We start from the raw sequence: 13115 nt of genomic DNA on the forward strand, positions 1-13115 counted from the left end.
CCCTGAAAGGCAGAGGGTTACACATTGCCACCATTCCCAACCTGTCTGAAATGTCTTTTTTCCCTTCTCCTGTGTTTTGTTTGTGAAAAATGAAGACAGGGGGTAATCTCCCTTTTTATTTCTTGACATTACTGAATCGTAACCGGTAGGATTCCAGGCTGTGAGGGTAAAGCCAAATGAATTTCAAGTCCATTGCCTTAAACACGCATCGACGATTCCAGAACCACACTGTCCTCTTCATTTTCCAGGTGTCTCTCATTGTGGAGCTGAGGAAGAGTGAATCATTATCGGGTTGGTTTGAATCCAATCACTTCACAGTTTGTAAAAGCGTTACATTTTGGTGCATGGTGGGTCTGATTGTATCATCCTGATAGATGGAACGGACATTCATTTATAACCAAGAACAGGAATTGCAAGAGAAACTCAGCAGATCTTACAGCATCTATTCAGAGAAAACCAGAGACAACATTTCAAACTTCATCAGAACTCGGTAATCTCCCACAGGTCCTGCCAAACCCGTTAGATTCGACAGCAGCTTCTGTTTTTGTTTCAGATTCCAAGAATCCACAGTTCTTTACATGAACCATTAAAGCAATGCAGAAACTTCTTTGTGGATCCTCACACGAAAGGGTTCCGTTTGGAGAACATTTTCCTGACCCCACTCGACACACGAAACTGTGCAGCATCCAAAACAGATGCAGCAAGAACAACCATCGCTGTCGACCTGGGGGCTCTTGAACCAGGAACCTTTCATTGAACAGTCGAATGCGCTGAAACTTCTAACCTCACACCTTGCACGATCCTCTAAAGCAGGCTGTGACTGACTTCCCACTTCAGTCTGTCCTTCCCAGAACGCCAACTGTCCTCTATCAGTTTTACTTTGCCAGAATATAGACTGAGACATTCATTATGGTGACATGGGAACAGTCTGATCCCACCCACTACAGACACACCCATGTCACTGGGAACCAGCTCTCCTCCAACCGGGACCATCTCCCTTTGAGCCTCCCAGTGTCTTGTGTGGTCCCGAGTTATTTCATTGATCTAGAGTCCAGATGAGATTTGTATTCCTCATGTACAGGAACGAGAATTCTCTCAATGTCTCCGATCAGTTCATGTGGCGTCCTCTTAAAGAAGGGGAAGGTCTCTTGACTGTTTCTGCTCAGCCCGACAGTTCACCCTTCTTCATTCTCCTCTGATTCCATTTCCCAAAGAGTTCCCGAAGATTCACAAAGCTGGAAACTGTGTTATACGGGTTGCCCCTTTAACATTTGTGCACCTGCCAACTGACAATATTTTCCCAAAATCTCTTCACAATCCTCTGTCTTACACCGTGTCCAGGGATGAGAAGTTCCGTTTTGTGGAGAGATTCCCGAGGCTGGTGAGTTTCTCTTTGGAGTAAAGATGGTTAACCGGCAATTTCCTGCGGCTGTTTATAATGATGGGAGTGGGAACCGTGGGCCTGGGCACTTTGACGGGCAGGACCAAGTGTTACCCCTGACCAGAGGCAGTGAACAGAGGGACTGGGATTAAAGGAATCGAATAAAAAGCAGCACTTCTGCGCAGTACATTCACAGAATACTGCAGGAGCTCGATGGGTCGAGCAGTATCTGTGAAAAGAGAAACAGAAATAACGGTTGAAGTTTGGTATATTTCTGTTTGAGAACTCGAGCAGCCAACGTCTAATCAAATGATTGGCCTGTCTTGCAGAAGTTTGAGCGAGAATGTGCCCTGCAGGGGGTCGTTCAAGATGTAGTCGGCAGGTTTCGACCCTGCATGGGGACACATTAATGGATTACTAACCCATCTCCTTAATCACTGGGGCACGACAATTCCAGGAGGCACACGGGCTCCACATCTTTCTGCTCCAAAACGCTCCGGTTTTCTGCAGCAGAGTATTGTAACCTGAACCCCCCGGGAACAAGGTGAGGATGGCAACCCGTACACGGCCAGGAACGGCAGTGAGAGCGAGGGCAACAGCTGCCATTGTCGTATGGACAGCCACAAACACTCCCTTTGAAAAGGACTTTGTCCATATGAAAGTCTGTACAGCAGTATAACCCGGGGACCAAACAGACTGCGCTGGGGGTTCATATTCCAGACAATTTACGGTGGGCACCGTTTTCCCTGAAAGTGAGTGGGGATTGATATTTCATTGCTGATGTGAAACCAGATCCTACACTGAATCTGCTCGCCGGTTTTTGTTGCTGTGGTGAAACGGTGGGCAATCACGGTGTGAAACGTTGTTCTAGCTCTCTGGTTTCCTTCATTACTGTCCTGGTCAGGGAGGCTGGGGATTGGTCCTCTCCATCAGATGGAGGGACCAGCGCATTGTTGACCCAATTTAATCAAGAATGGAATTGGTCATCTTCACTTCTCATGGTTCATTGTTGTTCTGCTTTGTTGTATGTTACTTGAGCACTTTCTGGGACTTGACAATGCATTAAAGCTCCAGTATGTTTGGAAGCACGGTTTGGAATTGTCTCGCTAGCATTTGTGTGAGCAGTACATGACATAGACGAATCGCACTCCCTCAAAGTCAGCATGCCAGTGTGTCTGGCAATGGTTCCGCCTTTTCTGTTCCACGCGAAGAGCTGTCAGTTTTTGGATTCGCTCGAGTGCTGAGGGGGTAACACAATTTGTGTGGTATTTTTCTTCAGGCCAAACTCCACCCTCCAGGAAAAATCGCCAAATGCACTGAATAACAAACAGCATTCGTTTTTTTTATCAAATGGCCTATTCAAGCTGGTGTCAGTTTCTGGAGCGTCTCAGAGTTGCCAAACACGGAAACAGACCCTGCTATCTAACTTCCCACTGCTAAACAGATAACCGAAATTAATCTAACCAATATTTGCCAAAATTTGTCCCTTATCTCTCCGAACCCTTTCAGCTGCCTTTGAAATGTTGTGAGCGCACCAGTCTCTGCCCCTAAATATGGCAATTCATTCTGTACACACGGAAATCTCTGTGTGCAAAACAAGTGTCCCTCACATCCCCTTTAAATGTTACTGTTCTCACATTAAACCAATGTTACCTCGCTTTGAACTCATGTGCCTTGTGAAAAATTACTCCCTGACTCTTTTCTCTGTCCGTCTACCTCATGACTTTATAAAATTCTGTAAGGCCATTCCTCAGCCCTGAAGCTCCAGGGAAAACTGTCGAAGCCAATTCAGCTTCGTGCTATTGTCCAAACAGTGCAAACCTTGCAAACCCTTTCAAATAAATTCGAAATTGTTCCACGTTCGTTACTGAATGCGCGATCTGTCAGTGCCTGAAGTGAAGCGATGCTGAAACGCTAGTAATGAAATTTTGGCGCTGCCCTCCGCTGTGGTAGCGTGGCCGAGTGGTCTAAGGCGCTGGATTTAAGCTCCAGTCTCTATCGAGTCGTGGGTTCGAATCCCACCGCTACCAAAATGTCGGTTGTTCTGCTGCAGCCAGTTGAACAGAACCGTAACTCTGCGTTTTCGTTGTTGTATTTGTCGCTGCTCAGGTGAACTCATTCCGTCTGAGTCTGAAAACAGTGTGAGCCCTGCTGTCGGGCCCTCTTATGGCCTGTTTCTGTGTCTCAAATAGTCACTGCATTTGGCTGGAAGCTTGGTGGTTCAAGCAAGCCCTTAGCAATGAACCTCAATTATTTCAGTTCAAGCATTGAGACCAACCATGTCCCGAGACTGCAACCACGAGAACCCACCCGAGTCTGCAGCTGGATGTGGCCCCAATCTCTCCAAGGCCCCGCTGCCAACAGAAAGCGGCTACTGCAGCTTCAATCAGCGGCTTCCTGCTCAGCCCTGGGACACAGCACATGGAAAATCCTTCCCCAGGAACGGCTCTTCCCGTGTGAAAGGGACAACCATTCCACTTTAAATTAGACACGGCTTCAGAGGATTGTTCCTGTTCTTGGAACGTTTCATAAACAAAACTCCTGTCTCGCAAATAAGAAGTGGGAAAAGTTGTTGGCAGGAAGAATAGAGAAAGTGTTGACTGTGAGGACTCTGTCTCGTCAGCAGATGGGATTCCTTACACTCGAAACAGGAATGATTGGGTTTCCTTAGGTAATTTCCCAATTGATTGGGATATTGATTGGGAAACCAATTGATTGATTTCCCAAGCGACATAGAGATGAGGATAAAAATATGAAAATCTTTATATTGAGTCTTAAATCCAGAGACAAGTGCTAAATAGATAATAATGTTCTGAAGGAATAATAGCTGAGAAATGGAAAGTGTGAATGATGACATTTGTGATTGGGAGGAATGAACTGGATCCTTGTAAATTGCAATGCCGGGTGAAATATGCTCAGTATGAAATGACACACTCATCAATCGTGAGCCAGGCCCAGCTACTTTAGTCGGTAGATCATGAGATGCTTAATCTCAGGGCCGTAGGTTCAAGCCTCACGATGGGCCCTTTCCCTCCTTTAAAGAAATCCATCTCTCTGCCCCACTTGCAGTATTGCAACCCAGTGTAGGGGTTGGTTTGGACACGTCGATCCGACTGTGTTTGATCACACCTCTGTTCCTGAGTGAAAGCTGTCTCCACTTGCCCATAAGATGGAATCCCATCTGCTGACGAGACAGAGTCCTCACAGTCAACACTCTCTCTATTCTTCCTGCCAACAACTTTTCCCACTTCTTATTTGCGAGACAGGAGTTTTGTTTATGAAACGTTCCAAGAACAGGAACAATCCTCTGAAGCCGTGTCCAATTTAAAGTGGAATGGTTGTCCCTTTCACACGGGAAGAGCCGTTCCTGGGGAAGGATTTTCCATGTGCTGTGTCCCAGGGCTGAGCAGGAAGCCGCTGATTGAAGCTGCAGTAGCCGCTTTCTGTTGGCAGCGGGGCCTTGGAGAGATTGGGGCCACATCCAGCTGCAGACTCGGGTGGGTTCTCGTGGTTGCAGTCTCGGGACATGGTTGGTCTCAATGCTTGAACTGAAATAATTGAGGCTCAGTGCGAAGGGAGGGCTCGAACCACCGAACTTTCAGACAAATGTACTGACTATTTGAGACACAGAAACTGGCCATGCAGATATCCGAAAGCAGAGGAGTTGAGGAGGGTCCGACTGCAAGGATTCACACTGTTTTCAGAGTCAGTCTGGATCAGAGGCCTGGGCAGCTGCAAACACAACAACTAAAAGGTACAGGGCCTTCAACGTTCATGTGCCTACAACAGAACAGCGGTGACCCTGGTAGGGGTGGGATTCGAACCCGCGACTCGATAGAGATTGAAACGCAAATCCAAAGCCGTAGATCACACGGCCACGCTGTCTTACAGGACGTGATTATCAAAATTCTCATTACTCGTGTTTCAACGTCGCTTCACTTCAGGCACGAACAGATCGCGCGTTCAGGAACGAACGTGGTGCAATTTCGAAAATATTTGAAAGGGTTTGCAAGGTTTGCACTGTTTGGACAATAGCACGAAGCTGAATTGGCTTCGGCAGTTTTCCCTGGAGCTTCAGGGCTGAGGAATGGCCTTACAAAATTTTATAAAGACATGAGGCAGACGGACAGAGAAAAGAGTCAGGGAGTAATTTTTCACAAGGCACATGAGTTCAAAGCGAGATAACATTGGTTTATTGTGAGAACAGTAATATTTAAAGGGGATGTGAGGGACACTTGTTTTGAACACAGACATTTCCGTGTGTCCAGAATGAATTGCCATATTTAGTGTCAGAGACTGATGCGCTCACAACATTTCAAAGGCATCTGAAAGGGTTCGGAGAGATAAGGGACAAATTTTGGCAAATATTGGTTAGATTAATTTCGGTTATCTGTTTAGCAGTGGGAAGTTAGATAGCAGGGTCTGTTTCCGTGCTTGGCAACTCTGAGATGCTCCAGAAGCTGACACCAGCTTGAACAGACCATTTGCTAAAAACGCGTGCTGTTTGTTACTCAATTAGAGCGTTTGGCTATTTTTCCTGGCGGGTGGAGTTTGGCCTGAAGAAAAATATCACACAAATTGTGTTACCCCCTCAGCACTCCAGCGAATCCAAAAACTGACAGCTCTTAGCGTGGAACAGAAGCAAAACAGAAAAGGTGGAACCATTGCCAGACACACTGACATGCTGACTTTGAGGGAGTGTGATTCGTCTCTGTCATGTACTGCAGCAAGACAATTCCAAACCGTGCTTCTAAACATACTGGAGCTTTAATGCATTGTCAAGTCCCAGAAAGTGCTCAAGTAACATACAACAAAACAGAACAAAAATGAACCATGAGAAGTGAAGATGACCAATTCCATTCTTGATTAAATTGGGTCAACAATGCGCTGGTCCCTCCATCTGATGGAGAGGACCAATCCCCAGCCTCCCTGACCAGGACAGGAATGAAGGAAACCAGAGAGCTAGAACAACGTTTCACACCGTGATTGCCCACCGTTTCACCACAGCAACTGATGCCCGAGCCCGATTCTACCATTTAAGGGTGCGCTACTCTAATTCTCCCATTTACTGTTGCCATGCACCAATTCTCTAATTTAGCTCCACTGTGCTCCAGGTCTCTCATTTACAGATGGCCCGCACCAATTCTCCAATTCAGTGTTGGTTAGCACCATTCCCCTCAATTACTGAAGCCCACTCAGTGTTGCCTCACTCCAATCCCCATACTGACTGATGCCCTCGCCCAATTTAGGGGTTCCGTACACTAAGTCTCCCAAAAGATATTTTCCTGCCCCAATTCTCCCATTTAGTGCAACACAGCATAACGCACCCATTTAGTGCTGAACTGCACTAATTCACCCAGTGTCTGATGCCCCGTTGCAAATTCTCACATTTCGATAAGTACTTTCCCAATTGTTTCCATTTGTAGTTCCTTCCAATGATTCTCCAATTTCGTGGAGAGCTGCCAGGATTCTTAGAATTAGGTGTGGACAAGTTGGATCGAAGGGTCTGTTTCCGTGCTGTACATCTCTGAGGCTGTAATTACTGCTCCGCTTCCCTGCACCAATTCTCCCATTTACCAATCCTGTACTAATTCGGGAATTACACCAATTCACCCATTGAGGTTATCCTGCCCCAGTCCTCCCACTTAGAATTTAATGGCACCTGCATGAATTCTCCAGTTATTGTTGTCCTACATCAATTCCTTCCATTTACCTGTTCCCTGATACACACCTTCCACGTACGGGTGACCTGCTGATTTTTTTTTATCATTTCGTGATGCACTGAACTGAATCTCCAATTTACCGATGCTTGCAACATTTGTTCTTTTTATTGATTCCCTGGACCCTATTCTGCAATTTCAAAATGCTTTGCTTGAATTTTCTAATATATTGACATTCACACCACTTTTCCAATGTAATGGCACTGTGCACCAATCTCCCATTTATTGTTTCCCCCAAATCTCCCATTTACTCATATCCCTGTACTAATTCTTCCTTTTACTGATGCCCGAGCCCGATTCTACCATTTAAGGGTGCGCAACTCTAATTCTCCCATTTACTGGTGCCATGCACCCACTCTCTAATTTAGCTCCACTGTGCACCAAGTCTCCCATTCAGTATTTCTCTGCAACAATTCTCTCATTTAGTAACCAGCTGCCAGAATTCTCTAATCTTGGCGATCCCTGCATCAAATCTCCTAATTACTGATCCTACACATATCTTCCCTTTAGTGGTGAACAGCACCAACTCCCCCATTTCGTGGTGCACTGCATTGATTCTAGACCATTAATCCTTTGCAACATTTGTCCTATTTACTGATTCACTGCCCGTGGTCTCCCATTTGCTCCAATTCTCGAAGTTATCAGCACCCTGCACCAGGTCTCTCATTTACTGATACCCCACACCAATTCTCCAATTCCTTGTTGCTGAGCACCACTTTCCCCAATTACTGAAGTCCTGAACCAGTTCTCCTCACAGTGCTGCCTTGCACAATCATTATATTGACTGAGAACGTCGAATGCTTTTTGGGTGCCCTACTCTAAATCTCCCATCAAGTATTGTCCTGCCCGAATTCTCCCATTTAGTGTTACACTGCACCAATTCTTCCATGAAGGTCCTCAATAGGGTAAAAAGGCAAGGTGATTTCCCTGTGGTGGGGGAGTCCTGAAGCAGATGGTACATGTTAACGTTGAGAGGGGAAACATAAAAGGGACCTAAGAGGAACATTTTTCATGCAGAGGGCACTGTGTGCATTAGCTGCCAGAGGAAGTAGTGGAGGCTGGTACAATTACATTTTGATAAGACCTTGCCCAATTCTCCCGTTACGTTGTTCCTTGCAATGGTTCAACATAGTGGAGTGCTGCCAGAATTCTTAAATTGTGGCATGGACAAGTTAGACCGAAAGATCTTTTTCTGTGTTGTAAATCTCTATGATTGTATGACTCTATTTATGGCTATTTCCCCCGTTTCCCTATCCTGCACAAATCCTGGAAGTGCACCAAATCTCCCATTGAGTGTTATCCGGCCCCCGTTCTCCCACTTCGGATTTAATGGCACCTGAATGAATTCTCCAATTATTGGCAACCTGCATTTTTTTCATTTGATGGTGCACTGAACTGAATGTCCAGTTAACTGATGCTTGCAACAACAATTCTTCTTATTGGTTTTCTGCCACATTCCCCAATTTAGACATGCTCTGCTTCAATTCTCTCATATATTGACACTCACAGCAGTTTTCCAATGTAATGGCGCTCTGCACTGAATCTCCCATTTATTGATTCCCACCAAATCTCCCAGTTACTCATACCCCTGTACTAAATCTCCCATTTACTCATACCCCTGTACTAATTCTCCCATTTCCTCATACCCCTGTACTAATTCTCCCATTTACTCATACCCCTGTACTAATTCTCCCATTTCCTCATACCCCTGTACTAATTCTCCCATTTACTCATACCCCTGTACTAATTCCCCCATTTACTCATACCCCTGTACTAATTCTTCCACTGACTGATGCCCTAGCCCGATTCTACCATTTAGCAGGAGCCTCAGCTTTGGTAAGTGTGACTAGACCACGAAACCAGAAGGAATAGAAAGCTAATCAAGTGAGAGAAACTAAAAGCAATGGAGTTGTCAGAGGGAGATCACAGGAAGTGACCCCTTTTCCTACAGCGAAGAACCTAAGACCAGGAGGCAGTGTTTCCTCCCCATGCTGGGTTTCAGGAAATATGGTCAGAGCTGAAGCTGGGTTTGCAATGGGACGGACAGGATACCATTTCACTGACCATGTCGGTGTGAACAACATACAAGGGTCTGCCTCGTCACTCTCAGGAACTCACTGTTTAACTAAGAAGCTGACCCACTGGATTAATATCTGTGTGCAGTGTTAATTAGCACAGAGCCAATCAGATCAGGGAGCTCCCTTGGTGCCTTGCAGACTGCTGTGGGAGAAATGGGTTCTGGTTCCCTTCTCACAGATGCTGCCTGACCTGCTGAGGTTAGATTTCAGATCCCCAGGAACAGCAGGGATTTCCCTTGATGTATTTTCTTTCTCCTTACTCAATGGGTCATTTGTGATGCTTAAGATCCCACATGTTTTCTATTTCCCCCTTCAGCAGATCTTGTCACAGTAAAAGACCTGTGCACATGAACACCAAGGTAACTCTATCCATGTTCACATTTCACACTCTGTAGTTTGGTCGGGTTTGTCTCTCTTTAGCCTTTTATACCAAACTCCAATCACGCGGGCTTCAGTCTGTTCATTTCCCTCCAAAACCTTCTGCTATTTCCTGGTGACATTATTATGCGCCTATCTGTACAAACAATCCTGTTGGCTGGTATCATCCACAGTATCTTCTCCAAATCCAAGTTCGATGTCAAAGAAAATATTGATTGTCTTTTATTTCTCGATAATAAATGACCGTCTGTATCGTTCATATATAGAGAACAATATGATTAAAATATTCATCCTTGCAGTGAAAAAGCAAATTGGATTTTAATTTTGCTGTTTGCAAGTTGCAGTAATTTATGATGACTCTGCATTTTTCAGTCTGAGCACATTAATTCTCCATGGTGAGCTTGAGCCATTTATTACAATAGCTTCAGTTTTTATCCAGCCCTCTTCTGTAATAAATTGTGAAACAGATTGGAGGGCCTTACCTTCATTCATCTTTGATTTTATTTCATCACATTTGTTGAATGTTAACTTCACACTGACTCTCCTTATACAGAGACACCCTCTCCAGTTGGGTTTGTGTTGCTCTGCTCCAGGTATATTCCAAGTGTAAACAGCACCGGGGTGAACAGACCCGCCTGTCATCAGGAATAGAATCTTGTTGTACTTTTGAGACTGGTGTCATATTGTCAAACTTGTATGTTGGGGCAGTAGAATTACAATTTGGGTAGAGAACTGGCTCGAAGGTAGAAGACAGAGGGTGGTGGGGGAGGCTTGCTTTTCATACTGGAGGCCTGTGACCAGCGGTGTGCCCCAAGGATCGGTGCTGGGTCCACTGTTGTTTTGTCATTTATATAAATGATTTGGATGTGACCATAGGACGAATGGTTAGTAAGTTTGCAGGTGACAGTAAAATTGGAGGTGTGGAGGACAGTGAAGATGGTTACCTCAGAGGACAACGGGATCTTGATCAGATGGGCCAATGGACCGAGGGATGGCAGATTGAGATTAATTTAGATAAATGTGAGGTGCTGCATTTTGTTAAGGCAAAAGAGAGCAGGACATTTACACTGAATGGACAAGGTACTAGGGATGTTGGTAAACAAATAGACCTGGAGTACAGCTTCATAGATCGTTGAAAGTGGTCTAACATTTCGATAGGATAGTGAAGAAAGCGTTTGTCATTTTTGTCTTTATTGCTCAGTTAATTGTGTTAATGAGTTGGGAGGTCATGTTGCAGTATTGGTTCGGCCACTTTTGGTATATAGTGCAATTCTGGACTCCCTCCGATAAGAAGGGTGTTGTGAAACTTTAAAGGGTTCAGAAAAGATTTACAAGGATGTTGCCAAGGTTGGAGGGTTTGTGCTGGAGGTTAAGACTGTATAGGGTGATGTTATTATCCCGAGAGCGTCAGTGGCTGTGGAGTAACCTTATAGAGGTTCACAAAATCATGAAGGGCCTCAATAGGGTAAAAAGGCAAAGTGATTTCCCTGTGGTGGGGGAGTCCAGAAGCAGATGGCATATGTTAAAGTTGAGAGGGGAAACATAAAAGGGACCTAAGGGGAACATTTTTCACGCAGAGGGAACTGTGTGCATGAGCTGCCAGAGGAAGTAGTGGAGGCTGGTACAATTACAACATTTAAAAGGTATCTGGGTGGGTGCAGGAATTAAAAAGGGTTCAGAGGAACTTGGGCCAAATTCTGACAAATAGGATGAGATTTACATCGGATACCAGTTCAGCATGGATGTGTTGGACTGAATGATTTGTTTCTGAGCTTATATTGCTCTGAGTGGGTTGAACTCCGGATTGTAGATTTATGAAGCAGAAAATAAAGTATGGCACAGAGTTAGACTGAGATATCCTGCTGATCTCATCAGCTTTATCCTGTTTTCCTGATCCTCCTCCTTCAATCAATACATTTTTCCGATCCTCATTCAGAATTCCTGGAGCTCTGTTACTGGTCTGGAACAATGTGTTGAAAGTCCTATTGCAGTCCACACGAGGTACCTTTCCCACTGCCCTGCTCCCACGGCCTGCAATGCTGCAGACTGAGCAGACAACCCGAAGCACAATGATGAGCTCCTTCAGGCCCACGGCCCTCCTTCTCACTGAATGAAGACAATCACCAGAAGCAGAATCCAGCTCTTGTTGGAGCCTTGAATACCTGACTCTGTCTCACTGAGTGAAGATTGGACTCAGAAACAGAAATGAAATCAACTTCCTATCTGCATTGTGTCACTCTTTAAGATCTCTGTGTGTCTGAGTTCAGGTCATTTGATTGGAGACTGTGGATAGTGGGTCCCCAGTGAAATGGAAAGAATGATGGAGGAGCTCACTGAGGGACATCTCTCAAAGTGAGAATCAGAAAGATGCTATTCTGCATTGGAAGGGTTTAAGGGGAATTGATGGCTCAGAAATATGTTATGCGGATGTTTGTAAAACTTAGGAACTCTGTTTTGTGGCTGGAGTTTATTTTATCTTTGTGTAGATTTGACACATTAATCCTCCCTCCCCACCACTACAGAAGCTGTTGGAACTGTTCAGTGTTTCCAGCGGCTTCTGTAATTATTTCAGGTTCCTGACGGGAGCAGTCTCTCACTTTTCAAACAAAACAAACCCATTCTTGTGCTGTACCCAATATTTCAATAAGAAATGGGAAGGAGCAGAGGGGAAAGCTTCCGAGATGCCGAGCAATGCTGCCCGGTTCCACACTGCAATTCACAGGAACCATCGCCAGGAAAAGCAGGAGCACTCTGACAGATCCGGTTTACCACAGCAGGAAAAATTCGATTTTCTCGGTTCATTCTAGCGCGTTTACTTTTAAAAGCTACTTACAGACCGCAGCACTGCGATGGCCGGGAATCAAACCCAGGTCAACTGCTTGGAAGGCAGCTGTGCTCCCCACTACACCACCATCACCCTACAAGCAGCTCCCTCCCCATTCCCAAACACACTTAACAAGGCCGTGATCATCACCAACTGGATTGGGGCTGAAATCCAAACAAGAAATTGCTGGAGAAGCTCAGCAGGTCTGACAACACCAGAATCAGATGCCTTCAGTTCTGAAGAATAATCCCTGGATCCGAAAGGTTCCCTCCCCACAGATGCTGCCAGACCTGCTGAGTTTCTCCAGCAATTTCTGTGCTGTCTCTCAGATCTGCAGCATCTGCAGTCCTTCGTTGGAAACAAAGCAAACGTTGAGCCACCGAAGGGGATATTGGGTCAGGTGATAGTCTCCCTCATCCATAGAGGCAGATGGGAAGGAGCATAGAATCATAGAATCCCTCCAGTGTGGAAACCGGCCATTCGGACCATCATGTAACCCACCAAGACTCACCCCCGCTACCCTATCCTTGTAACCCTGCATTTTCCATGGGTAATCCACCACACCTACACATCCCTGGATACTCTGGACAATTTAGCATGGCCAACCCACTATAACCTGCACATCATTGGACTGTGGGAGGAAACCCACGCACCCAGAAGGATCCCACGCAGACCCTGGGAAAATGTGCAAACCCCACACAGACAGTCTTCATTCAGACAGGGATCTGGGTAAT

General features: G+C 45.5%; 2 non-coding genes across 2 annotated transcripts; one reads left to right on the forward strand and one right to left on the reverse strand.

The window, feature by feature from the left end:
* The first annotated feature begins 3329 nt into the window (after positions 1 to 3329).
* Positions 3330 to 3411, forward strand: trnal-uaa (transfer RNA leucine (anticodon UAA)). The gene has a single exon. It is a non-coding gene; the product is annotated as a tRNA-Leu (tRNA).
* Positions 3412 to 12402: 8991 nt separating this feature from the next.
* Positions 12403 to 12474, reverse strand: trnag-ucc (transfer RNA glycine (anticodon UCC)). The gene has a single exon. It is a non-coding gene; the product is annotated as a tRNA-Gly (tRNA).
* Positions 12475 to 13115: the final 641 nt, after the last annotated feature.

This window comes from Chiloscyllium punctatum, chromosome 50 (genome assembly GCF_047496795.1).
Source record: "Chiloscyllium punctatum isolate Juve2018m chromosome 50, sChiPun1.3, whole genome shotgun sequence".
Classification (NCBI taxonomy): domain Eukaryota; kingdom Metazoa; phylum Chordata; class Chondrichthyes; order Orectolobiformes; family Hemiscylliidae; genus Chiloscyllium; species Chiloscyllium punctatum.